Consider the following 26,976-nt stretch of genomic DNA (forward strand, 5'->3'; position numbering starts at 1 on the left):
GATACAGAGTTCAAAACACTTATTATAAGGATGTTCAATGAACTTAGGGGAAGAATATATGAACTCACTGAAAACTTACACAAACAGAGAGAAACTGTAAAAAAGAACCAGTCTGAAATGGTGACTACAATAACTGAAATGAAGAACACATTAAATGGAATCAACAGCAGAGTGGATGAAGCAGAGGATCCAATCAACAATCTGGAAGACAAGGAAGAGAAAAACAGCCAGTCAAACCAGGAAAAAGAAAAAAAGAATTAAAAAATATAAGAATAGTTTAAGGGACCTCTGGGACAACATCAAGTGTAACAACACTTACTTTATAAGGATACCAGAAGGAGAGGAGAGCAAGGAATTGAAAACCTATTTCAAGAAAAAATGATTGAAAACTTCCCTAACCTGGCTAAATAAATAAATAAATAAATAAATAAATAAATAAATAAATAGATTAGATATACAAGCCTAGGAAACATAGAGTGTCTCAGACAAAATGAACCCAGCGTCCTATATCAAGGCACATTATAATTTAAATGACAAAGGATACAAACAAAGAGAGAATCTTAAAAGCAGCAAGAGAAAAGCAGTTAGTTATCTGTAAGGGTGTTCACAAAAGACTGTCAGCTGATTTCCAAGCAGAAACTTTGCAAGCCAGAAGGGACTGTCAGGAAATATTCAAAGTAATGAAAAGCAAGGACCTATAACTAAGATTACACTACCCAGAGAAGTTATCATTTAGAATCAAAGGAGATATCAAGAGCTTCCCAGACAAGAAAATGCTAAAGGAGCTTATCACTACTAAAGCAGTATTGCAAGAAATGTTAAAAGTTCTCTTTAAGAAGAGAAAAGTAAAAAATATGAATAATAAAATAACAATAACTACATTCCTATCAATAATTATTTAAATATAAATTGATTAAATGTTCCAATCAAAAGATTATGGTGGCTAAATGAATCAGAAAACAAGCCCCATACATATATTGCTTACAAGATACCCATATCAGATCGAAAGACATGCACAGACTGAAATAAAGGATGAAAAAAGATATTTCATGCAAATGGAAACAACAACAAAAAAAGCTGAGATAGCAATACTTATATCAGACAAAATAGACTTTAAAATGATGGTTATAACAAAAGATAAAGAAGAACATTAGTAATGATGAAGAGATCAATCCCACAAGAGGATATAACCTTTGTGAACATTTATGCACTCGACATAGGAGCACCTAAATATATAAAGCAAATACTGATGGACAAAAAGGGAGAGATTGACAATAATACATTAATAGTAATATTAGAGCACTTTAACATCCCTGTAATATCAATGAATGGATTACCTAGACAGAAAATAAACAAGGAAACAGCAGCTTTAAATGACACATTAGACCAGATGAATTTAACTGATAATTTCAGAGTATTTCACCTCAAAGCATCAAAATATATGTTTTTTTTTCAAGTTTACATGGAACATTTTCCAGGATAGACTACATGTTAGTCCACAAAAAAGTCTCAGTAAATTAAAGAAGATCAAAATCATATCAAACATCTTCTCTAATCACAATAGTATTAAATCGGAAATCAAGTATAATACATAAACTGATAAATACACAAACAGGTGAATAACATGTTATGCTAAATAACGTGTTACTAAACAATCGATGGGTTAACAACAAGATCAAAGAAGAAATCAAAAGATATCTTGAGACAAATGATAATGAAAACACAATCTTAAAAAAAAAAAAAATCTATGGGACACAGCCAAAGCAGTTCTAAGAGAGAAATGCATAGCAATACATGCCTACCTCAATAAACAAGAAAAATCTCAAATAATCTAACTTTGTGCCTCACTCCGTGTTCATGCTGAGTTTCTACCTAATCTGCTTTCTGCTGCTGACCTTGATGGTATTTGTGTCCATGCTCTACTGCTGTGTGAAGTCCCTCCTCCCTCACACCATCTCCAGTAAGATCATATAGTCTAACATGAACAGTAGACTTGTTGGGGTGTCCACCATCCCACTGGTGTTCCTGTCAGCTTTTTTTGCAACATGTTTATGTGCAACTCCAAAAACCAGCCAGGCCAATGTATGCCACGTGGTGGTGTCGGCCATCAACTACAATCCCTGGGTGAGAGCAGGGATTCTCCTGCAGGCCCTGTTCCAACTGCAACTTCCCCGATTACTTCAGCTATAGCATGCTGCTCAGCCCGCTGGCCTACTCAGCTGCATTATGCTGGTGCTCATGCTGGCCATTGGGCTCATATATTTGCTCATCATTGAGCTGTCCAGTGTCACACTCTTTCACAATGCCAATCTGCTGGTCACTGCCAACGCCATAAGACTTCAACAACATTGCCCTAAGCATTCTGCCAAGGTGGTGCTGAAGTTGGTCAAGCTCACTGTCACCTCAGTCTTTGTGCTGGCCCTGTACCTACACACCCAACAGGTAGAGTTCACTACTGGCCTCAACCTCCTCTGGAAACTGCAGGCCATATAGGAGAAGGAGGAGTTGGAGGAGCTGCAGGCCTATAATTGATGACTATAGCAAAACATGCTGTCCATGGATGTAGCAGCCCACTTTCTGGCCTGTGAGCTGCACACAGACGAACTCTGCTATCAGTCCTGTTTTGCCATCATGTTCACTTCTATCTCAAACTTCTTTGAGTTTTATGTGGAGCTGGAGTCCACCAACAAGGATGTCAAATGCTTGCAGCTGCTTAATGAGATCATCACTGATTTTGATAAGATCATCAGCAAGGATCGGTTCAGGCAGCACCTATATGGCTATCTGGGTCCTCAATGATTCCACCTATGACAAGGTGGGCAAGAACCACATCAAAGCTCTAGCTGACTTCTCCATGAAGCTGATGGACCAAATGAAGTAAATCAACAAGCACTACCTTGACAACTTCCAGATGAGGATTGGGCTCAATATTGGCCCTGCGGTAGCTGAGGTGATCAGGGCTGCAAGCCTCAGTACAACATCTGGGGCAATATGGTGAATGTGTCATGGACAGCACCGGTGAGCCTGACCATACATGTCACCACAGACATGTACCATGTGTTGGCCGCCAAGGTGTGGTCAAGGGCAAAAATGAGATGATGACCTACTTTCTAAACGGAGGGCGCCACTCAGCAGCTGCCAGCCAGTGAAACCAGGTAGCCTGGCCTCCAGAGAAGTGGAAAAAACTTCTTTGTGTGTGGAGTGGGCAGGTGGAAGTGTATGCTCCAGCCCAGGTGGCCACACTGGTGAGATTTTCCTCTCTGACTCCAGAAACAGCTTCTGCCTTTTTGGGTGGGCAGCAGCCTCTGTCTCAAGCCCTAGGGTATCAGCATCCAGAAAGCATCAAGCTGACCAAAGATGTTTCTTTTTGTAGAAGACTCTGCTAGACTTCATCTGAATCTTGAGTTTTCTAAGGGTGCTGCTCCTGTGTGGATGGAAAGGAGCTGCTGGCATGTTGATCAGTGTGTGGCCTTCCAGAAGCTCAATGGCAGGCTGAGGGAGAGGCTTTGGTCTCAGTAGGTGGGTAGGCATTGAGACTCTGGCTCAGAGAAGCTTCGAGCCCCTAAGAGCTCTAATATTGGAGCCTTAAAATTTCAAACAGAGCCTGGGCCTCTGCTCCATGGAGAGAGATTTCAGGTAGAAGTGCTGGCATTGAAAGGACTGTGGCCTCCATCGCAGTCCCCTCCTACACCTACACCCACCGAAAGTGCACCTTTGAGGGGACCAGAACTAGTTGCAAGGTGGAGGTGAGAGGACTGGAAGCAAAGAGTGGTGGTTCCAAGAAAAAGAAAATATTTATTAAACAAAACAAAAATCTAACATTACTTCTAAAGAAACTAGAAAAAGAAAACAAAGCCCAAACTGAGTAGAAGGAAGGAAATAACACAGATCAGAGTGGAAATAAATGAAATAGAGTCTAAAAACACAATACAAAAGGTTAATGAAACTAAGAGCTGATTCTTTGGAAAGGAAAACAAAACTTATGAAGTTTTAACCAGATTCATCAAGAAAAAAAGAGAAGACCCAAATAAATAAAATCAGAAATAAAAGAGAAGTGTCAACTGAAACCATAGAAATATAAAGGATTAATAAAAAAAAATACTATGAACAATTATATGTGAATAAGTTGGACAATCTGGAAGAAATGAAGAAATTCCCAGAAACATATGATCTTCCAAGACTGAATCAAGAAGATACAGAAAATCTGAAGAGATTGATAACTACAACAAAAATCAAATCAATAATCATAATACACCCAACGAAACAAAGTCCTGGACCAGATGGCTTCACAGGTGAATTTTGTTAAACATTCAAAGAAAAATTAACACCTTTTTTTCTTAACTTATTCCCAAAAATGCAAGAGGAAGGCAGGTTTCCAAGCTCATTTTAAGAGGCCACCATTAGCCTGATTGCAAAACCAGATGAAGACATTACAAAAACAAAAACAAAATAAAACAAAAGACCAATATCCATGATGATTGTAGATGCAAAATTCTCAAAAAAATATTAGCGAGAGGACTTCAGCAATACTTTAAAAAGATCACACAACATGATCGAGTGAGATTTATTCCTGGGATTCAATGTTGGTTCAATATCTGCAAATCAATTAACTTGATATATTACATAAATAAAATAATGAAGGATAAAAATCATATGATCATACAGTAGATATGGAAAAAGGATTTGACAAAATCTAGCACCAATTTAAGATAAAAAGTCTCAGCAAAGTGTGAATAGAGGTAACATGCCTCAAATAATAAAAGCCTTATATAATAAATCCACGGCTAACATCATACTTAATAGGGAAAAGCTTAAAGTGTTTTCCTTAAGATCAGGAAGGAGACAAAAATGTCTACTTTCACCACTTTTATTCAATATAGTATTGCAAGTCCTAGTTACAGGAGAGGAAAAAAATAAAAATCATCCAAATTGGAAAAAGTAAAGTAAAACTGTCATTATTTGCAGATGGCATGATATTATATATAGAGAACCCTAAAGAGTCTACCAAAAATACTATTAGAACTGATAAAGAATTTGGTAATGTAGCAGGATATGAAATTAATATATAGATATTGGTTGCATCTTTATACACCAACAACGAATTATTAGAAATAGAAATTAAGAAAACAACCTCATTTACAATTGCATCAAAAAATATTTAGGAATAAATTTAATCAAGGAGGTAAAATACCTGTACTTAGAAAATTATAAGATATTGAAGAAAGAAACTGAATAAGTTATAAATAAATGGAAGCCTAGACCAATGTCATGGGTAGGAAGAATTAACGTCTTTAAAATGTCCATACCACCCAAAGTAATCTACAGATTTGAATACAATCCTTATCAAAATGCCAATGGCACTCTTCACTGAAGTAGAAAAAATAATCCTAAAATTTATATGGAACCGCCAAAACCATAGTACAAAGTTAGAGGTATCATGCTATCCAGTATCATACTATACTACAATGCTGTAGTAATCACAACTGCATGGTACTGGCATAAAAACACACAAGATCAATGGAACAGAAAGAGAAGCCAGAAATAAATCCACACCTATATGATCAATTAATCTGTGATAAAGAAGGCAAGAATATACAGTAAGGTAAAGACGGTCTCTTCAAAAAATGGCATTGGGAAAACTGGACAGATACATGCAAAAAAATGAAACTAGACCTCTTTCATAAACCATAATGAAGAATAAATTCAAAATGGATTGAGGACTTGAATGTAGAATCTGAAATCATGAAACTCCTAAAAGAACACATAGGCAGTAAACTCTCTGACATTGCTTTTATTTCTCCTTGTGCAAGAGAAATAAAAGAAATAAAAGAAAAAATAAACACATGGGACTACATCAAACTAAAAAGTTTTATGCAGTGAAAGAAATCATCAACAAAATGAAAAGAAAATCTACTGAATAGAAGATATTCGCCCAAAATACATCCAATAAAGGGTTAATATTCAAAATATATGAGGAACTCACACAACTTAACACCAAAAGGACAAATAATTAGATTAAAAAATGGGCAGAGGACCTGAATAGACATTTCTCCAAAGACAATATACAGTGGGCTGATAGACATACGAAAAGATGTTCAGCATCACTAATCATTAGAGAAATGCAAATTAAAATCAAAATGAAATATCAGCTCACACTTGTTAGAATGGTTATCATAAATAAATAAAAAAACAAGTGTTGGCTAGGATGTGGAGAAAGGGAACCCTTTTGCAGTGTTGGTGGGAATGCAAATTGGTGCAACCGCTATAGAAAACTATATGGAGATCTTCAAAAAATTAAAAATAGAACTACCATATGACCCAGCAGTTCCACTTCTGAGTATTGATTCGAAGAAAACCCTCAATACTAATTTGAAAAGATATATGCATCCCTATGTTTATCACAGCATTATTTACAATAGCAAAGATATGGAAGTCGTCAATAGACAACTGGATAAAGAAGATATGGCACATGTGAACAACAAAATATTACTTGGCCATAAAAAAACATAAAATCTTACCATTTGCAACAACACTGATGGACCTAGAAGGTATTAGGCTAAGTATAATCAGTCAGACAGAGAAAGACAAATACCATATTATTTCACTTACGTGTGGAATCTAAGAAACAAAATAAACAAACAAAACAAAACAAACTCATAGATACAGAGAACATTTTAATGATTGCCAGGTGGGAGGGTGTTAGGGAGCTAGGTGAAAAAGGGAATGGGATTATGAAGTACACATTGGTAGTTACAAATAGTCACAGGGATGTAAAAAACAACATAGGGAATATGTTTTATAATATTGTAAGAACTATGGATGGTGTGATAGGAGTACCAAATTTATTAAAGGTATCCGTTTGTAAATTATATAAATGTCTAATCACTATGGTGTATACTTGAAACTAATATAATATTGAATATCAACTGTAATTGAAAAATTTTTAGAAAATGGAAGAGGTTTCCCAGTTGTTTTATTCCCCCTCCACCCAAATAAATAAATAACTAAAATTAAACTTTAATAAAGTATAAGAGACTATATGAATTATGTTGGAACAATCTATATTTTATTAAACTATGTCCAAAGAACAAAAACATGCACAAAAAGATTGGAATATTTTACCCTGTATCAGATAATCTCCAAACTTGTTTAGCCAACAAGAATATATTTTTGGATAATATTGCACTTCCTTCTGGGCTTGGCAGAGAACTCTGCTCATTTCAGGCTCAAAGGCCTGGGTTGCCAGGCAGCCACCAGTTTAAGATTGTCAGTGGCTAGTGAGTGACAGTGAGTGTGCCTGTCAATTCTATATGGTCCAAGGAAATAGTCCATTTACATTTATGAAGGTGCCACAGAACCAATAAAGTGTTTGAAGACATAGAAATTCTGGTTTGACTCTGAAATTCATAATAATTAGAGTTATCTGTTTGAATTACTGTACATTAATGACTATTTTGCTTTAAAAATTACTCTGAGTATATTCAATAAGCATAAGATTGTTTTCTCTCTACACTTTATTTTATGTGATTGAAATACAGAACTCTATACAGAACAGCTGTAGAGAATCTTAGGACAAGAGGTTTTAGTTCAGTTCTGTTCTGAGAACTTGAGCCAGTGATTTTAATTTCCAGGCTTCAATTTTTCATTTGTAAGCTGAGGAGTTTGAGTGGACTGTTTCTAACATTCATTCTAGGTTGTTATCCTTAACTCCATATCTCCACAATTTAGCCCAGGGTGCACAGTATTAAAGATCAAGTTTAGAATTCCAAGTGTTCTCTGTCCCAGATCCTAGCAGCATGATTTTTGATATCTTAAATTTTTCTTTCTTTTCAGTCATCTCTAAAATGGCTTTTAATTAGCTTAACTTTTCTTCTAGCCATGCAGTGATATCATTCTTTTGAAGGCTGTAATTAGCTGGTGGAAGAAATCACCAAATGAAATCATTGACTGATTATTGAATGGAAAACTTGTTTTATGCAGTTTTGGCTTACTGATGAGTTAACAATAGATGTAATAAGGATTGCCAACCAAGAGTCTTCTGAGCTAATTTGGGTATCCTGTAAGTATTACACAAAAGTCTTAACAGAATGTTTTCAGAGATTGCCAATTTTCTTTTATTAACAAGTTGAAAGGGCTAACGAGGGGGTAGGAGTGAAAGCTAATGGGAAAGAATCCTCTTTCTGAGCCTAAGAGGAAAACCAGTCAAGGAAACACAGTGTAGGCACCAGGAGAGGTAAGGCAGTGCTCTGTGGGACTCAGAATGCAGTCATTGCTCAGGCTGTCTCTATGTTGCTTAAATTTCTTATGGTTGCCTGCAGCTCTTGGTAAGGTACAGCTAACTCATCTCTCTAGAATCTCCTTTCAGTGTCAAAGATTGTTTACAGAAGAAAAAAGGGACCCTATAAACAGAATTTGACACTTAACTTTTTAAATCCTCATAAAATAAATTCACTTCTATGTGTACGATGCCCTCAATATTGCTTCTTATTTGCAAGGAGGTACAAGTAGACTCATGGTTAGAGAAGGACACGTTTTCATTATTTTTTCCCCTGTATTTTAAAAAAGCACAGGTGGAAGAATGTGTACATTTTAATATAAAATATATCAAACTACTAGACCTCCTAGCCATTATGTGTAAGTCTTAGACATACTTGTGTGTTAACGAAACCCATTTTAAGCATAAAAATCTCAGCAGTTGCAGGACAGGAACAGTAGCCCTCTTCTCCAAGTTGTGAATCAAGTCCATACAGTGGCTGAAGAAAAAGCCTTATTCCAGGAAAAAGCCAAGTGGTCTGACTTATTCACTGCCCCTGCTTATTTTGCTGGGCTGGTGTCAGCCCTCTTTGATGTCTGGGTTAGATTAGGATTACTGGATTACTTGAAGTATGCATCAAACAGGAAAGCAGAGAAGCCTCTGGAGAGATCCCAGATGCAGTGGGTAAAATCTCACCCTTAGGGCTTGAGTGATAGTGCTTCTTTTTTTTCTCTTTTTAATTTTTATAATTTTATTTTTTTTTCAGCTATAGGTCTTATTCAATATTATATTAGTTTCAGGTATACAACACAGTGATAAGACTTTTTATGTAATTTATGAAGTGATCACTCCGATGAATCCAGCACCCATCTGACACCACACATAGTTATTACAATACTGCTGACTATATTCCCTACGCTATTCTCTATATCCCTATGACTGTTTTGTAACTACCAATTTGCACCTCTTAATTCCTTCCTCCCAGTGCTTCTTGCTTTAAGTGTGAGTTGGACAGAATCAAAAGCAACTTTGCTTTTTCCAATGTTAAAAAAATTCTGCTGTGTAATAATTTTTAATAGACTTTATTTTTAGAGCAGTTTCAGGTTCACAGAAAAATTGAGTGGAAGATACAGAGATTTCCCATATATCTCCTGCCTTTGACATACACAGCTTCCCCCATTATCATCATCCCTCTTCAGAGTGGTACATGATTATAATGGATGAACCTACATGGACACATCATTATCATCCAGGGTCTATTTCATCCAGTTTACCTTAGCACTCACACTTGGTGTTGTATATTCTGTGGATTTGGACAATGTATCGCGACCTGTACCCACCATTATATCATACAAAGTAGTTTTACTTCCCTTCTCTGTCCTCTGCCTATTTGTAATAATTTTTCCAAAAAAGTTAAGCATGGTGGTAATTTTTGTTTTATAAAGCTGTGGATGTATAAAAAGATGAGGGAAGAAGAGGACTGAAATCTCACTTTTTAAAATAGTGCAGTAAAGAATGCTATCGACTTTGTTTTCTGCAGTTCTCACATACAGCTAAGGGAAGATCACATGCTCCCTCTTCCTGCGTGGCAGGTCCATTTTGTGTCAAAGCTTTTTTAAAGCTCGTCTGTATTCTAAATGCAGTCTGAATCTTGTGTGTCTGAATCTACAGATCCCTTCTTGGAAAACTGCCCCTGTAGCAACCTGGCTGAGCACCAGATATGATGAAATCCTATCGAAGACTCTTCCATCATAGTCGTACTAAATGCATGTTAGTGTAACAGTGGGAACATGTGATAGAAGTCATGTATGTGCATAGACATGTGTTTAGTAGATATATGTATATGGTTCATAATAGAGACTGGGTGTGCTGGCCTTTTTGCAATGGTCAATTTCAGAAGTACAAATAAAGAATTCAAAAATTTTAAGTTAGATATGAAAAGGAATACTTTGTTTCCTTATGTCTAAGTACCTAATTTTAAGTTTAAAATTGATCATGAAATAAGAAACTTTGAAACATGGCTATCAGCTATGGAAATATGACCTTGCTCTTCCCAAGAATAAGCACTTTAAGCACAGCCATGAAATGCAATCAAGAGCACACTTCAAGCAGGAATTTGCAAAGCAAAGATGGGCTTTCCAGGGAGAGTATATTTTTATTTTTATTATTATTATTTTCTTATCTGTAGTAGTACCTTGTTACTTGCTAAGGCAAAGAGAGAAAACAAAACAACAGCAACAAAACCAATTCAACTCAACCCAAACAAATTACAACAAAATAAAACTTATCAGAACATGTCGGTGGGAACTGCAATTAAAGCTTCATTATGAGCTAAAAATGATAATAAGTTCCTGAGACTCTAAGTTCAGAGCACTGCCAACAGTTTGGCCAGCCATCACACCAGAAGGCTTCCAGAGAGTTGGCAGGAGAGAGAGGCAGCCCTATCACCAATTCCTTACCATTACTTTAAGGGAAGCCTTGGAGAAGGGGGCTGCTAGGGGAAGGCTGAGCCTGTGAAGAAAGGTTACTTTCTCCTCTCAAGAGTTGCATTGTGAATGGGGTTTGAATTGTTGTTAATTCCCTCCTGTAATTTTGGAAGGAATGAGTATAAGAAGCACTCAGAACAGAGTTGCTGCAAGACAGGGAGAGAGGACATTCACCCCCTGGTCAGACTGTTAAGCCTGTGTACATCCTGACCTAATCCTGGACTATAGAGAAAGTGAAAACAAAAGAAACTAAGAAGAGATGTCATTTTCATAGACTTCTAGGTGCAGAAAAGGCCAGAATTATGCCACTTCTATAGAGTTATATTAGCTGAATAATATTGAAATTAGCAGTGGATGTAGAAGAGTTTGGGATTCAGGGGACCAGTCCTAGGCCTGGTGTGTTGCCTCCCTCTGGAGATGCAACCTTATCACCAGCGATAACAAGTACACAGAAAGAAACCCTTTGTCAGTAGGGCCTGCTGGGGCCACCGTTGTCTCCTCCAGCACAAATGAGGGACATATGCCCTTTTATCTCTCCTTTTTCTGCTTCCTACAATTAGAGGGGCTTACACCTAGAAGAGTCTGAGGGAGAACCTGATCCTGTCCCCACTTCGACTACAGTTTTAGCCTTTATTAAGGAAGAAAAGAGCATTGAATTCCAAAATTGAGTATTCTTTTAATGACTGAAAGTTGCTGGAAAAAACATGGAGTTGGGCCAGGCAAGTTGTCATTATAATGGTCAAGAAATGAAGATTTGGTAATGAGAGATAGGACAGTATTTAGAAGAAATAAAACTTGTAGCTTTGGTTCCTCAATATACCAGTTTCAAGGACTAGACTTCAAATCCAGTCTCTCTTCTGGTTCAGAGTGAGTGATCCATGTTAATGAACTTGAATTTGAAGGAAACCCTAAGGACTCAGTAGCATTCCCTACCTGAGATGAGACTTAAAAAAAAAAAACGATAGAACATATTTCAATTTTTAGTGTACTATAGAGAATAGAACTTCATTTGCATGTCACTTCAGGGACTTCACACTGGAAATCATAATGAAATTTTATAGTAATCAAAATGTGCGAACTGTGGAATTAGGTATAGTGGGTCTAGTCTAGTCATTGGAATATAAAGAATCTATGCCCCTCCATGACTAAGATACTATTACAGTTTCTGAGAGTATTATGGATGACAGGGCCTAGATGAGTCCCTTTGTGAGACTTGTCCTATGTTGAAGAGAGCTCTTCACCAAGGTCATTCCACCTTCCCAGACAAGTGCAACTTCCAAGGCCCTAATTCAAGGCAACTTACTCCTGGTTTAAGGAAACTCTTCAGGACAATTCCAACTCAGGGGCTCTCCAAGGACCAAGAGGAGTCCTTGTTGTGACTGCATCTCATTTCAATGTCTTTCTTTAAACCAAGATGAAAAATTATATCACACTGGCCAGATCTGGCTGCTGCCTACTTTTGTATGGCTCATGAGCTATAAGAATGGCTTCTACATTTTTAGATGGTTGAAGAAAATCAAAAGGAGAATGATATTTTGTGACATGTAAAAATTATAGGAAATTAAAATTTCATTGTCCTGAGTGAAATTTTAGTGGAACACAGCTCAGCTCATCAGTTTGCGTATTTTCTAGGGCTAATTTTATGTTATAAGAGTAGTGCTGAATTATTGCTTCAGAGACCATATGGCCTACAAAGCCAAAAGCATTTACTAGCTGTTCTTTTATAAAAAGTTTGTTGACTCTTGCTTCCTTCCCTCTCCACAGGTGTTGAGACATGAAATCTCTTTCTTAATAAGCTTCTGACATGAAACCTCTTTCTTAGGGTCTGCTTCCTGGGGTCCCTGACTGGGAATGGGGTGTCATTTATGGTTATTAAGTTATCAGAAACAGGACACTGCATTCTATAATTTTGGACATCTCAACACAAGGAGTATTAAACACATTTTCAAAAACAGTGATTTTTCTAACTTCCATCAGCTTTCTGGAATCTGCTGTTTAATTATGATAAAAAAAAGCAATATGTAGTATATAATTATTACTATACAACTAAAATGTACTTTAGTGTCTTGATCTGCTTAGCATTCATTTTCCCCTCTGGTCAAACATGCCTACTGTCATGGGGGCCCTCTCTCCCCTTGGTTTATGCAAACCCACCCCTGGCACAGAAGGGGTGGGCATATGACCCTGGCTGACCAGGGTGAGTACCACACCTCACATCCCCAAGACCACACCTTGACCACAGGCTGGGTATGTAATCCTGGCCAGTCTAGCAAGAGCTCATCCCAGGACTTTATTCTTGGTGCTTTTGGAAAAGGGAACTCACTAAGATGGTGAGATGTAAGTGTGAAAATGCCCTGGGCCATCATAACAAAGGCCAGGAGCTAGAGAGACAGAAGTGAAGTCCCAACAGAAGTGGGTCCTTTTAGCGCCATTTCCAGCCTTGATTTGTCAACAAATTCCTTTATTTGCATGAGTCAGTTTCTGTTGGCTTTTGGCATTTGCAACTGATGAAGTCCTAACCAATGCAGAGATTTCCTTCTGTCTCAGAGTTTTCATATACAGTGCTCCTTGATTCTCGTGACACGGTGACCTGAGTATGTTCACATTTGAGGACACTGAGGCTCAGGGAGAAGTAACTCCCATACGTAATGAATCCAAAGCTTGAAATCCCACCATCTCACTTTAAATCCTTGTTCTTTCACTATAGGATGTACATAATTGCTCATTTCTCAACCACACATTATAAAGCAACAGAAAAAATACTTGCTGAAATTCACAATCAAAAAGTAAAAAAAGCCCTTTATGTCGTGACTAACAATGTATGGTGCTAAGATCCATTTACCTTCATTTGTCAGTGAGAGTAGAAAATTATTTTAAGAAAAATGTTCAAACAATTTAAAATATATCAAAGATCACTTAAAAATAACATTTTAAATATTTTATACTAAAAAGTTATAAATATATGGATTTGCTTTTCTTTAAAATCCTTGAGATCTTGAAACTTAAAACAGAGAGTTCTTGGCTTATATGTTTCCTTTTGTTTTGCTTTGTTTTAGAGGTCCAGCTGCTCATGCAGCCACTATTGACATGAACTTCCTTTTGTAGAGTGACAACAAATCTGCCTGCAATAGAATTTTATTTTTCAAAATTAAAACAGAGATATTGATTTTTCTGGTTACTTAAATGAAGCATACTGATTGTAAAATAAGAAAAAAACCCCAGAAGATTAAAAAAGCAAATAAACATTGTTCAACATTTCTGTTACCCACTGAGAATCACTGTTAATATTTGGATGACACTTTCCAGGCTTTGGAACTTCTCATTCTCTAATTTCCTCTGAGGAGGAGCATTAAACCTCTTATGTGACAGACACAAGCTCTCTGAGCTACTGCTGTGAGCTCCCCGCCAAAAAACCCAAGTGTTTGCTGCTTGTTTCTTTTTCTTGCTTGGGTTCCTTTTAGAATCATGTGCCTATTTGCTTCATATGTGTGTATGCATGTATATATATTTATATGCATATGTTTGTTGATATGTACTCTCACACACACACACTTACAGGTTTTCTATTTGTCCTCTACTTCCAAGCTTTGTGATGATAGAGGACTCTTGAGGGACAGGCATTTTCCCTTCTGTGTTTATTCATAAAATCTATAACCTCTATGCTTTCCACATTTTTTGACATGAAAATCCTCTTTAAACATCAGAACATCTCGTTGATCCTCATATGAAGCAAATATCCTTTAAGTAAACAGTGACTGAGAAAATTCTATGAATCCACTTTAGAAATGAATCAAAACTACATCTATATACATTGGAATTGGCAGGAAAAGATATTACATGTGGTAAGATATTATTTATTCAGTTTGTAAAACATATAATTACTTACTGATACTAATGCATATATTCAATAAAATATATGTTGCTCTTCCTCATTATTCATGCTGCATATTTTAGCAGATTTAAATAAAGACCAAAATGATGATGCTTGTGTGATAAGGATTGGAGGTCTTTATTCACTGAGCCACAGATTTCTCAGTGCTCCAAAACCCTGAGGCTGAGAATTACCATTCTGAGGGATTTTTTTCTTGTTAAAATCTCAACCCTTCCCTTCCACATGCAATAGTTACTAGTTGAGTTGAGAGGAAAAGGGACTATATAAGTGCTATTTAGAAGCTAAGTTATCAACATGACATGAAATTAATATTCTAAAATTTTAATGAAGTCCTTTGGAAACCACAAACTCTTCATCCTGAGAAGTCACTATGCACAGTGGAAAAAATGATCTAATGTCCTTTTTTGATTTAGCATGTGATGCAACATGGTTACTCTTATGTCTATGTAAATTTTGAATATCAATTTGGAATCAACGGTAAAAAGTGGTAGAACCTAAACCAAATATGCTGCTGTCTCCAGACAGGTGGACACGGTCATCTTGGCCACCCTTTCTCTGCTCCAAGACTCCTGCTATTCTTCAACAGAGGCACCACTACCTTTGAGGACAAAGCCTTGTTGCCCTAGTACCAGGTCTCAGGTTCCCAGCTTCTTGCTCCTGAATCAACCCATTGTGTGAATTCTATAAAGTAGTTCATACTAAAGTTTTAATAATTTTATTGACCTTAGTGGGGTGCAAATATTATTAAATGTTTTTTTTTTAAATGTTCTAACCATGGCAGTTAGCCATAATCTATGGAGAGGTCCTTTGCCTCAGGCAAATCCCAAGGAGTCCAGTCTAGTACAGACTAATAAAAAATTTTAGTCTAGGGTTTCTATCTTTAAGAGATTGATACTGAACTATTTACACACAAATGAAATTATGTCTGGGATTTGGTTAATTAAAGCTAGGGAGTAATGATAGGGGAGGATATTGAGTGGATATTGGCATAAATGAAGCAAGACTAGCATTAACTGTTAATAGTAGAAGCTGAGTGATGGGTATATGGAAATTGTTACATTGTCTTTATTTTGAATATGTTTGAAAATTTTTTAATAAAAAAGCTTAAAATTTTTTTGCAACTATCACTCTAATTATATATGCATACTAAATTACAATAAATAAAACATTTATAATAAAGAAAACCATTGGTGAGGGAAAACGTCCTTTAGGATCTTTTCTCATTTTTCCTTCTTCCTCCCTTCCAGATCTTCCTGGGTCATTTCCAGATCTTTCGGTGTTGGAGTAGGGAAGAAAGATTAGGAAAAAAAAGGGTCACATCCTCTCTTGAGTGTTTCTGCTTCTGGGTCCCCATTTCCTGCCCAATTCTGGCAGGTATCCTGCCCTCTGGGTGGCAGGTATCCAGTTGCTGGCTTTCATGGGCACAAGTGTCAGTTTCTGGGGGCCCGATGCAGGCATATTCCTACTGCACATTTTCTTTGCATAGAAGGTTCACTTATGACTTGACCTTGCTATTGCCTGCTCAGTCACCATCCCTAATGGTTAACCCACACAGTAACCACAGAACGGTCATTGTTCTTGTTGTGCCATATATGCAATGCACGCTTCCATTCTCATATCTCCCTCTGCCTGTTCTGTCTTCTCTTTTCAGTGCTTCAAATAGGAACTAATGGTAGATCAGCAGTTCCACTGAATAGTGGAGGCATGATCTGCTCAGAATGAGATGCTAGTTTATCTTCCTTATAGTGTCTGCTTTTAGTTTTATTGCTTGTTATTATTAACAAAGTGGGCATTATTGTTATTATTGTTGTTTTGTTTTATGGTGGGAGAATAGCCTTAGCCTCCTCCATAAGTAGGGGAAAGGACAGCTGCCCTACCTCCACTAAGCTGACTCTGAGTTAGGACTGTAAGCACTGCCTTCTCCATAGGTTTTTCTGCTTATATAGCCCCTGGGCACCCTGAAGGTATGACTGTGTGGTGATTGAGAGTAGAGGGCCAGTCCTCCACCTCTGGAGAGGGCCAGGCACACAGGATTATGTCTAGTCCTCTTTGGAATGTGAAGTACTTACAATCCCTCTCCCACTACCTTTGTTCTGGTCACCAGCTCTGGGCCCACAGAAAGTTTTCACCCCATTCCTCTTCCATGGGCCCAGGCATCCTGGAAAAGACCAATTGCCTAGTAGTAAGCTGCTGCCTAGGGTTCTTTAGGTGTCTTTAAGCCTCACCCCTGCAGCTCTTGCCTCCCTCTGAGATTTTGTTCTTCGGGTTCCATTTTACATCTTGGGTTTGTTACACACAAGGATAGAAATATGCCCTGCTTCACTCTTAAAGATTCCATCCCTACAGAGCCCATCTGGGTCAGCACAACCAGCCCATTCATTTTATCAACTACATCTTGGGCAGGGGATGTGGTCTTTCTCTTCACATTCACATCTCCAAATAAATTGTCCAGAGCCCTCAACTTCTCTTCAGAATGTTGTCCAAAACTGAAGTATAGCTGGCCCTGAGTCCTTTCTCTCTGCTCCCTGGGTCTTTTGCTTTCAGTATTTACTTTTTTCCCACTTCAAAGACTCTGCTCCTTCCCCATGTTCTCTCATTCCCATGCCTCCTCCTACCTTCTTGCAGACCCAGGGTTTTATAGTCCATGGAGGCAAGCATGCATCTGAAGTCCCACCCTCGAGTGAGATGTTTCTTTGAGTCTGTGTTCTATTTTCCTACAGAATGGGAGATAGAAAGAGAGAAGGGAAACACACAGAAAACAAACAAACTCTGCCATTTATCTTTCCCTGGTAAAATCATAAACTAATTTATACTCAAATGATAATGGTTGGGATTTAATATCTTCTAAGTACTTCCGCAAATTGGCACTAGAGGGTTGGTTTCTGCCTTGGGCTTGAGGAGGATTCCTAGACCTGGGTCATGAGAATTAGGTCAGGCCCCAAGGGCATGAAAGAAGCAAAAAGACCACTACCTTAGCAGCATTGCACTAGATTTGGGAATCCGAATGCTGTAGTTCTGCAGCAGTGTTTACTATGTATCAAATATTTCTGTGAACTTCAGTTTCCTTATCTATGAAAAGAACAAGGGTTGCTGCGGGGGTATTAATAGAGAAGAATGATATATGTAAAAGCGCTTTGGAAACTCTAATTCACTTCTGCAAATAGCAGTTATAAAAACCCCTTGGGGCCTCTGAGAACATGAGGTATTTTTACCATGGAGCTGATTTTGCTTAGCTAAACCAAGAGAAGTTATAAAAATTAGTAAGATATGTAATTTATGGGCTGCCTTTTGTGGCCTTGCTCCAACTATTTTATACTTCTCCTAGTTCAAACAGCACTTCAAAGAGGAATCTGTTCATGGTAGTGCTGCGTGGATGGTGGGAAGAGTCAGTAAGCTTTTGACCTATTATCTTCTTCATATTAGGCTTCCCCTCCCTGCACAAGGATGTAGTGAGCTGGTCCTTCCTATTACTACAGTAAAGGCAGGCCTGACCTCTTCCAGGGAGGCTCAGGAAGCTGACTTCTACCTGGCATTTGCTTGTGACAAACCAAAGACAAACTTTTTACTTTGAGATGGGTCAGGCCTCCAGACCCCTTCATCTCATTATTTATTATCTGTCATCTGGCTCCAGGGCTTTATACAGTACATAGAGTTCTTCCTCTCTCCTATTAGACTGGGCCTGTTGGTCACTATCTTTTTCATGCTATTTGCACTTGTGTGGAAGGACACAAACACACACGCTGTTGCGGGATTCTTGAATGGAGAGATGGAACCCCGAGGCTATAAGCAGGAAGCAATGTTTATTGCTGCCAGCACCGACTCAGCAGATTCTTATCCAAAGGCTGAGCCCCGACTGTAACATGGCGGGCAGTTTTATACAATCTTGTACTTTCGCATTCCTACACAGCTATAGATATTCCATATAAGGAAGGAGAACATAAGGAGAACATTGATTGGCTGCCAAACTATAAGGAAAACTGGCTTACTCGTTTAAGCGGGTTTTTGAATTGCCACGTCAGCTGGGGAGTCCTGGGGAGTGGGGTGCGGGATTAGCCTGCCACAACACAGCATCTCTTTTCTGTATGTTTTATGTAGTTACAGCATAACTACTTCAGAGGTGGGCAATAGTGGGCTTTGGACAAAATCTACCACTTGGCTTGAATCTTAAGGTAATGTTGCTCTGGTCACTGATAGAGCAGTTGAAAGGATAATATTCTTCCAGTGGTGTGTGATGACTATGCCTTTCAGAGTGAATGCTCATTTGTTCCACATATTCCTTATGAATTTTCACCATGTGCCCCCTGCCTGGGGTAATTGCTGGGAATATGATTGTAACTAAGACCAGGAGAGTCTTAGCCATACAGTGCTCATGGACTATCAGAAGACAGACCTTAAACAAAGATTGTACAAATGTTTAATTACAATTGTAACACATGCTATGAATAGAGGTGCCAGATAAGATATAAGGAACCCAGTTAAATCTAAATTTCAGATAAATATTTACAACTTATTTCCACTAAGTTATTTGTTGTTTGTCTGAAAATCAAATTTAACTCAGCACTCTATATTTTTAATTGCTAAATCTGATAACCATAGATGAAGGTGCATAGGATGCTGTAAGAATATATTTACAGTAAGTCCTAATCTTGTCTGATGTGTGATGGTTATGTGAATGACTCAGGGGTTAGATTTAAAAGAGTCATTATCGGTTAACTCTAATGCAATCTTTCAAAGAGAGAAGTAATCTTCCTATATAGCTAAAGAAAGAACATGGATAAACTTCATCTGACAAATGCTCCTAGGTGGGAAGTTTATTTTTAAAGTTTAATATTGCTATACAAGGTGATTTATAGATTGCACTATGGAAAGAATTTATGGGAAGTTTCCATGCAGAATTACAGAGCTCAGATGAGGTGTAGAAAGGACTATGTTCCAAGAAAGTCAGGAATTGCTCTCCTAGACCAATTACTACAAATCTTATGTTCGCAGGGAAGTCCTCAAGAAAGCAAGAGATGTGAGTGGAAGCACACCATTTTCTCCAGGCAAGATGGATAACGAAAAAAAGAAAAACAAAAAACCCTAGCAGCTTTAGTGTCTGTATATGAATTTCTGTTTCACAATGTATTTACTTTTCAGTTTGCAGACAGAAGTCTCTGTGTGCAAAGCCCCTTAGAGGTGAAACTAAGGAAGAACAATCTGAAATTCTGAGAAGGGTCATAATACAGGTTTTCTATGTAGTCCCCAGACCATTCTCTACTGTCTTGAAAGGCTTGGAACACACTCTCTCAAACCTTCCCCTCCACAGAGCTTTCTCCATTTCCAAAGATCTCTGTCTGATTTTTTATTTGTTTCTTCTACTTTTTCAGCTTTCCCTTTATCTTTGTTGGTAAACATATGAAATTGTAGTATTTAATGCAATATATAGTTATGTATTGAAGAAAGCAGCATTCTCTATTCTTAACCTTAAAAAAAGGACTGAAACTGTTCTAGCAACAAAATCCAAAAATGAAATTATTTGGTGTTTTGATGTGTTCTTTAATTATTAGCTGTAGTTTAATTCTTTCCCTGTGAGTGTTCCTCAATAGAAAAATATACTTTTTTTTTTCCTATGGTAGATTATGTCTAAGAACTACTACAGAGTCCAAATCACAGACACTAAAGAAAAGACATTCAGATTATATTCCAAAAGTTTCACTTTAACTTTTGGCCCCATACAAACATTTACTACTTTCTTTTCTTAGTATGACTATACAACTGCTGAGGAAAGAAACATATTCATGCCATATGTATATTTATTTCTTTAACGATACCCAAAAGACCTGTGTTAACTAGAATTTCTATAAAAACAGAGAAAGATGGGTTGGGAAATATTAAATCTATCCTGTGGAATGAACTATATGCACTTTACTAAGCCATTTACTTTTGCTATGTAGATTTTTTTTTTTCGGCATAAATAATTAACTCATAAAACAAAGAGTGATTCTAGTGTTAATAAGCAGTCTCTTCTCACCAAAGTATTGTAAGTGAAATTATTAGCCAGTTGGGGATTGGGACATCTCTCTCTCTGTCCCTTGAATTTTTTCTTTCTGTCATTATCTGGCCCAATGTCATTTGATAATCCCTTTTCACTTTCCATATCTGATTATGTCTCATATTGTTCCATTCAAGGAAATAATTTTCTATATTATAGAGTCCTGGCCCACTTTTTTTTTTTTCTAAAAGATGATCATATTTTCTACCTCTGGATCTGCCCATTTTCTGATTCTGGCTCCTCAGCCTTTTGTCAATTCTATCATACCAAATATGCTCCCAAGAAGCTCCCTGTTTATTTAAGATGGACAGAGTTTATTTCTATTGCTTGCAATAAGAACTCAGACTGATTCACCTGCTTAAAATGAAGCCTGGTTTGTTTTTTCGAATGTCTTCAAAAGAGATAAACTTAATAGATAAACCTTCCAAAGTATTTTCCCGTTTAATTTTTAATGAGTCATTTAATTTTTTAATTAATACAAATGATAAGCTATAGGAAAAGTTCTTCTTTATCATCGATCTTTATCTCAGTTTTCTCCAGCAATGTGCTGGAGCAGCTCTTACCATTTCCTGCAAGCCAATGTTGAATTTTCAGGAATTTCTGTGAGCTAGTTGTAAAATACAGCTGTTACGGTGAGAGCCATGGTGGGAGTATTAACACCACAGAAATTGGCAAATGCCACACAGCTATTTGTTTTTTTCCTCAAGAGCTGTGTATAGTATTAAGCTGAACCCACTATTTTATACCTTCTCTTTCTCACATAACCAAAATTCACTGCAAAACTTCCCACGTCAATATACATGGTGCTGCTTCCTTTTCATCCTTGTCACCTAAGACAACAATGCTCAATGTGTGGTCTGAGAACCCACTGCAGTTGCTGAGCATCTCAGACTGACTTGAGGGCCTTACTTTCCAAGGCAGGATTTTCTTCATATGCATCACCTAAAACTATATATCAAAACAGATTGATACAGAAGCATGTATGAGAATTCAGACCTAAAGAGATTAGCAAATATGTTAAGCATTAATCTTCTCACTAAATTTTATTTATATAGGTATTTTTCATATGACAGTTATTTATGTTAAAATGTAATGGGTTTGCTATTGTTATTTGTAAATGAATTAATAAACATTTTAACATTTCCCAGCTTTAATTGTTAATGCAGTAAGTATTGACAGCTGTAAACCACATAACCGAAAGGCCTTTGGGGTCCGCAATTATTTTTAAGCCTGCAAAGAGGTCTTGAGACTAAGAAAGTTGGAGATGCTGCCATGCTATTGGTGTGGTGGTTTTGTCAGAAACTCACACAGCCTCATCTTCCCAGGGACAAATCTCAGTGTAGAGTCAGGTCTCCCAGACTGTAAAATTCTACATTACATTGTGGTAAACCTAAGATTACCATGAGTTTTGCATGAGTTGAAGGGGCTTATAGAAGCTTTACTCTCTGTCTGTTAGGACATCTCTCTCTCTTGGGTTGGACATTCTCACATGACGGGTGTCAGCCATATCTCTGAGATGGAGCAAGTCTCACAGAGTACAGACAGATCCTTTTAGTCTATAGGTACATTGTCTTTGTGAGGTTGCTTTTCAAGAGTCCTTGAGACAAGTGTCCTTGTAGCTGAGACATGAAAAATAACAAACAGTGCAAAATATAAAAATACGAAGAGAAAAGACCAAATCAAAATAATAAAAAAAAAATCTGAAAACTAGAATCATAAAATTGTGTTCAAATTTTGGGCACAAGATTTACATGGGAGGTCTGTGTGTTTCCATAAGGTTATTATGATGTAAGATAGGGCCTCTGAAGCTACGAGTACTTAAGGTTTACTAAGGTTAGAGTGGAAGTTTTGTAAGGTGCTCTCTGCCATATGATTTATATCACTGCTGTTACTTTGGCATGAGATGGTGGTGGTGGGGCTTAACCTAGGTTTCTATTGACAAACACCTAGCCTTGCAAGATTACCTAAAGTTTTTTCTAAGCTTTTCCAAAAATCACCTTCAAAACTTGGCCTGAAGGTGGGAAGTGTAAGTGGTTTAAAAAGTGAATATGGAAAGCATAGGACCTACTACACCTGTGTGGCACAGTTTTGGGTCATATGTATGTGCTTCAGTCTCCAAAGATTTCTTTCTAACACTAATCATCTTGTCAGTTTAAATGCCTCCTTGATCTTTCTTGGACATTCCAGACACCTCCCGGTTTTGGCCTTTCCACTTGCTATTTATTCTGCCTGGAATGTTCTTCCTGTCACCCCAATCAAGCTCACTCAGATCTTTACTAAAATGTATCCTCAATGAGGCTTGCCCTGGCACACTACTAAAATTGAATCTCCTTCCCAACACTCCCTATTTAGTCCCTTTCCCTCTCATTTTTTTCTTTTTTGGGGACTCTTCACCATATGGAATATTATCTATTTTCTCATTTATCTCGCTTTTAATCCTCCCTCCCACAAGAATGTTCATACCGAGAGGGCAGAGATTTCTCTATTCTTTGTTCATTGTTTTATCCTCAATGCCAAAAAGTTGCCTAGACATAAGAGATGTTTAACAGATGTGTTGAATGAATGGATAAGATCAAATCTTACTAACAGGATATTTCTTCTGGATGGTATAATTCTGCTTTTCTTGCATAAGTCTTAGAGGAATTGAAGACAACAGAATACAAAGGTGCCACCTGGAGTCCCTGCTCCCCACACCATGCTGATGTCTCCAAGTTTCATAGCAAATAGGTGCTGTAAAGGATCAAGGGGTGCAAGGATGAGAAGGGATAAAATCACTCCACCCTAGAGAAAACTGGAAGTGATGATTCTTCTTGGATCATCTGCCAGTGTGTCTGTGAGGGCAGAGAAAGTGCGAGTCCAGAAAGGGCTCCTGGCAAGAAACGCTTGCCAGTCCAGAGGCACTAATGGTAGAATGTCTTTGTGTTCCTTGTAGGAGGAAAATGAAGATATATTTTCTATGTGTCTCTGTTTTGGGGCCACTTCAAATTATGTCTTAGGGAATTTTGACCCTTAAAAGTGGTTTCTAGGGTCCAAAAAGTTATGGCATAGCATTCTTTTTAGAGATATATTGACAGATATCAACCTGTTCCAAGTTTAGCTGGTGTTATAGTTGATGAGGCAACAAAAAGAACTGTCCTTGAGGCTTAACCTCAACATCATAAGTTTTCAAACTCAGAGGTTTTCAATAACTATCAGAAGCTCAGTTTAGATAAATATTTATGGAGTACTTTGAAATTCATTTATTCATTTCTAATTGGATAAAGTATATTTTTCCATCCCTTTACTTTCAGTCTGTGTGTGTCACATATATGTGAGCAGCATATATAGGGGGTCTTGGTTTTTTTTATCCATTCAGCCACTCTAAAACTTTTGATTGGAGCATTTATTCCATTTAAATTTAAAGTAATTATTGATAGGTATGTGGTTAAGGCCATTTTATTAATTGTTTTTGATTGTTTTTGTAGTTCTTTCTTCATTTCTTATTCTCTTCCTTCTTTTTTATGTTGATGACTTTCTACAATGTTATGTTTAGATTTCTTTCTCTTTATTTCTTATATCTTTTATAGATTTTTGATTTGTAGTTACCATGTGCTTCATATACACTAAGCTATGTTTATAGTGGTTTATTTTAATTTTATGGTTGCTTAAGTTCAAATACATTCTAAAATCACTACAATTTTATTCACTCCTTCAACATCCATGTTTTATCATTTTTTTTTACTTTGTGTTTATGTGTGTGTTTGTGCATCTTAATTTATTGTTGTAATTACACATGATTTTTCTACTTTCGCCTTTTAATCTTTGTGCTAGTTGGTTGATCCATTGCTTTTACAAAGTGTTCACCTTGTCAGTGAGAATTTTTTTTCCTCTATATTTTCTTATTTAGATTTTTGATCTTTTCATTTCTTCTTAAAGAAGTCTCTTTAACATTTCTCTTAATACTGATTTAGTGGCAATGAATTCTTTTAGTTTTTTCTTATTTGGGAAACTCTTTATCTCTCCTTTAATTCTAAATGATAGCCTTCCTGGGTAGAACAATCTTGGTTGCAGGTCCTTGCATTTCATCACTTCAAATATTTCAAGCCAATCTCTTCCGGCCTACAAGGTTTCTGTTGAGAAATCAGTAGACAGTCTTATGGGAGCACTCTTGTAGGTAACTAATTGCTATTCTCTTGCTGTTTTTAAGATTCTTTGTTTGTAACCTTTGGAATTTTAATTATAATTCTCTTGGTATGGGTCTCTTTAGGTTCATCTTATTTGAGACTCTCTACATTTCTTGGGCTTGTATGTCTATTTCTTTTGCCAGGTTAGACAAGTTTTCAGTTATTTTTTTTTCCTCAAATAGATTTTCAACGTTTACTCTCTTCTTTTTGGTACCCTTATGATACTAATGTTGATACTCCTGATGTCGTCTCATAGGTCCCTTAAACTATCCTTATTTTTTAAAACTCTTTGTCGCTTTGCTGTTCTGATTGGATATTTTTCACTACCTTGTCTTCCAGATTGCTGATTCAATCATCTGCTTCATCTGATCTCCTGTCGATTCTCTCTATATGTATTTTTCATTTGTGACTGGTTCTATTTTATAGTTTCTTTGTGTAAGTTCTCATAGAGTTCATCTATTCTTCCTCTAAGTTTATCGAATATCCTTATAACTAGCATTTTGAACTCTGAATCTGGTAAATTGCTTGTCACCATTTCATTATTTTTCTGAAGTTTTGTCTCGTCCTTTCATTTGTGACATGTTTCTTTGTCTCCTCATTTTGGCTGCTTCCCTGTGTGTGTTCCTATGTATTAGTTAGATCTGTTATATCTGAGAGTCTTGACAGAGTGGTCTTATGTAGAATGTGTCCTGTGGGGCCTAGAGGCTCAATTTTCCTAGTCAACTGAACTGGGTGCTCCAGGAGTATCCACTTTGTGGGTTGAGTATGCTCTTCTTTTGTAGTTGAGCCTTGATTGTTGTTGGCATAGAGTGGGTGGGGTTGACCCTCAGGCTAAGTAGCTGTGAAATCTGGCTTTGACTACAGCAGATGAACTGTTGTGCAGAGGTTGTCCCCATAAATTAGGAGTTGCTTTTGTGGGGCTCTGGTGCCAGCCAAATCTGCCATAGAGTGTGTCATTTTTAGAGGTATTTGGGTGGTGCTATGATGTGGCCTGAAAGCAGTCACCAGGTAAGTTGCATCTGAAGCTCTTGGGAGGCGCTCTGGTGCAGGCCAAGGTCAGCCACTGCTTGTGTTGGGCTTGGGGCTTTTTGGTAGGAACTACATAGTAATCTGTGGGTTGTTGCCACTTGTGTTGGGCTTGAAGGCACTTGGGAGAGGGTCCAGTCAAACTAAGGCTGACTGTCACTTGTGCCAGGCTTGAGACCCTTTGGTGGGCACCACAATGTGAGCTAAGGCCAGCCGCCACTTGTACTAGGCTCATGGTTGCTTAGTTGATGCTATATTCCAGGCCAAGATTGGCCACTACTTATGCCAGACTTGGGGTCACCTGATGGCAGTTACAATTGAATTTGAGACCAGTTGCCACTTGTATTGGACCTAGGACCACTTAGCAGGAGCTATAAGGCATGCTGAGGCTAGTTACTGCTGTTTGGGATTTGTAGACCTTTGAGAGATTTTAGGAAAGTCCACAGAGTGAGGCCAGGGCAAGCTGCTTGTGTGGAGTAACTGCTTATGCAGAGTTGCTCCTAGAAGATGGTTGGGCAAAGCAGGCAAGTGGGTGGATAGGGCCTTAAGAAATTCCCAGGGCAGGGTGAATAGTGTTAGCTAGGTTAATGGATAGATCATATTTTGCACCTGTCTGCGTCAGGTTGGCTGGGTAGGGGGAGAGCTGTCCAAAGGAATAGTGGCACCTGCAGTACTTTCATCCCTTGAGAGAGTTTCCCCCACCTCTGTCCCTCAAGCTCTCACCTTGAATTTAGTCAATTCAGCTTTTTGTATGTCTCTGGTATGCTTTCAAGCTGCTGCTCCTATTCTGGAGCTTAAAGCTAGTGGATTTGTGAGTGAGTTTGTGTGTGGTCTCTTTAAGAGAAACACCTGGGTCTCTAGCAGCACTTTGTCTTTCCCTGTTTACTTTCACAGTCAGATGTTATGGGGATTTCTATTCATAGCACTGATGCCCAAGGTTAGGGAGCCCAGTGTGGGGCTAGGACCCCTTGCTCCTCAGGAGGACTTCCATAGCTGAGATATCCTTCTGGATTCTTAATGCCACGCTGTGGGTGTGGCACCGGATTGGTCAGTGTCTCCGCCCCTCCTACCAGTCTCCACATGGCTCCTTTTTTATATCCTCATTTATAAAAATTCTGTTTGAG

General features: G+C 37.7%; 1 pseudogene; it reads left to right on the forward strand.

The window, feature by feature from the left end:
- Positions 1 to 1,836: 1,836 nt before the first annotated feature.
- LOC105303232 lies at positions 1,837 to 3,149 on the forward strand (annotated as a pseudogene).
- Positions 3,150 to 26,976: the final 23,827 nt, after the last annotated feature.

The sequence above is a fragment of the Pteropus vampyrus genome, unplaced genomic scaffold, assembly GCF_000151845.1.
Source record: "Pteropus vampyrus isolate Shadow unplaced genomic scaffold, Pvam_2.0 Scaffold302, whole genome shotgun sequence".
In the NCBI taxonomy this organism is placed as follows: Eukaryota; Metazoa; Chordata; class Mammalia; order Chiroptera; family Pteropodidae; genus Pteropus; species Pteropus vampyrus.